Source organism: Arachis ipaensis, chromosome B8 (assembly GCF_059453495.1).
Source record: "Arachis ipaensis isolate K30076 ecotype BB chromosome B8, ASM5945349v1, whole genome shotgun sequence".
NCBI classification, from domain to species: Eukaryota; Viridiplantae; Streptophyta; class Magnoliopsida; order Fabales; family Fabaceae; genus Arachis; species Arachis ipaensis.
Genome location: NC_142443.1, coordinates 60,255,650 through 60,257,674, shown reverse-complemented (window position 1 = coordinate 60,257,674; position 2,025 = coordinate 60,255,650). Strand labels below are relative to the sequence as shown.

The 2,025-nt window shown below is 32.9% G+C and overlaps 1 non-coding gene across 1 annotated transcript; it reads right to left on the bottom strand.

Annotated features, from left to right (window-relative positions):
- Positions 1-1,386: 1,386 nt before the first annotated feature.
- On the bottom strand, positions 1,387-1,494 carry LOC148548271 (small nucleolar RNA R71). Its single transcript, XR_015897321.1, has one exon. It is a non-coding gene; the product is annotated as a small nucleolar RNA R71 (small nucleolar RNA).
- Between the last annotated feature and the right edge of the window lie 531 nt (positions 1,495-2,025).

Here is a 2,025-nt window from a genome sequence, read left to right as displayed (position 1 = left end):
GTCAAAAGTTTTAAAAATTTAGTTGTTTCTTATGAGTCAAGTCAAATTTTCAATTTAAAAATTCTATCTTTTTCAAATCTTTTTCAAAAATCAAATCTTTTTCAATTTTCTTTCATAATTTTCGAAAATTTCAAATTAATTTTCAAAAATCTTTTTCTTATTTTGTTTCATAATTTCAAAATGTTTACTAACAATTAATGTGATTGATTCAAAAAATTTTAAGTTTGTTACTTGCCTAGTAAGAAAGGTTCAATCTTTAAAATTCTAAATCATATCTTTTTGTTTCTTGTTAGTCAAGTAATCAACTTTAATTTTCAAAATCAAATCTTTTTAAATTTCTTTTTCAAATCTTTTTCAAAATAAGTTTCAATCACATCTTTTTCAAATTCAATTTCAAAATCTTTTCTAACCTCTTGTCTTTTCAAATTGATTTTCAAATCTTTTTCAAATTAATCCAATCTTTTTGTTTGATTCTTATCTTTTTCAAAACTACCTAACTAATTCTCTCTCTCTAATTTTCGAAAATCACCTTCCTCTTTTTCAAAATTCCTTTTTAATTAACTAATTGTTTTGAATTTTAATTTAACTTAATTTCATTTTTCTTTTTTTCATTTTTGAATTTTAACTTTAAATTTAAATTAAAAACAAAAATATTCTTCTTTTCTTCTCAATTATTTTCGAAAATTCTTCTCTCCCACCTCCTTCTAATTATTTATTTATTTACTAACACTTCTCTTCTTCTTAAAAATTCGAACCCTCTCCCTCTTTCTGTGTTCGAATTTCTTTTCTTCTTCTACTCACATAAAGGGATCTCTATACTGTGACATAGAGGATTCCTCTTCTTTTCTGTTTTCTTCTTTTTCATATGAGCAGGAACAAGGATAAGAACATTCTTATTGAAGCTGATCCTGAACTTGAAAGGAGTCTGAAGAGGAAGCTAAAGCACAACTCTCTGGAGAAAATCTGACAGAAATTTTCAAAAAAGAAGGAGACATGGCCGAAAATAATAACAATGCAAGGAAGATGCTTGGTGACTTTACTGCACCAAATTCCAATTTACATGGAAGAAGCATCTCAATCCCTGCCATTGGAGCAAACAATTTTGAGCTAAAGCCTCAATTAGTTTCTCTGATGCAATAGAACTGCAAGTTTCATGGACTTCCATCAAAAGATCCTTTTCAGTTCTTAACTGAATTCTTGCAGATCTGTGATACTGTTAAGACCAATGGAATTGACTCCGAGGTCTACAGGCTTATGCTTTTCCCGTTTGTTGTAAGAGACAGAGCTAGAATATGGTTGGACTCTCAACCTAAAGATAGCCTGAACTCTTGGGATAAGCTGGTCACGGCTTTCTTAGCCAAGTTCTTTCCTCCTCAAAAGCTTAGCAAGCTTAGAGTGGATGTTCAAACCTTCAAACAGAAGGAAGGTGAATCCCTCTATGAAGCTTGGGAGAGATATAAGCAACTGACCAAAAAGTGTCCTTCTGACATGCTTTCAGAATGGACCATCCTGGGTATATTCTATGATGGTCTGTCTGAATTATCAAAGATGTCATTGGACTATTCTGCAGGTGGATCCATTCACCTGAAGAAAATGCCTGCAGAAGCTCAAGAACTCATTGACATGGTTGCAAATAACTAGTTCATGTACACTTCTGAAAGGAATCCTGTGAGTAATGGGACGCCTCAGAGGAAGGGAGTTCTTGAAATTGATACTCTGAATGCCATACTGGCTCAGAATAAAATATTGACTCAACAAGTCAATATGATTTCTCAGAGTCTGAATGGATTGCAAGCTGCATCCAACAGTACTCAAGAGGCATCTTCTGAAGAAGAAGCTTATGATCCTGAGAACCCTGCAATAGCAGAGGTGAATTACATGGGGAACCCTATGGGAATACCTATAATCCCTCATGGAGAAATCATCCAAATTTCTCATGGAAGGATCAACAAAAGCCTCAACAAGGCTTTAATAATGGTGGAAGAAACAGGTTTAGCAATAGCAAGCCTTTTCCATCATCCACTC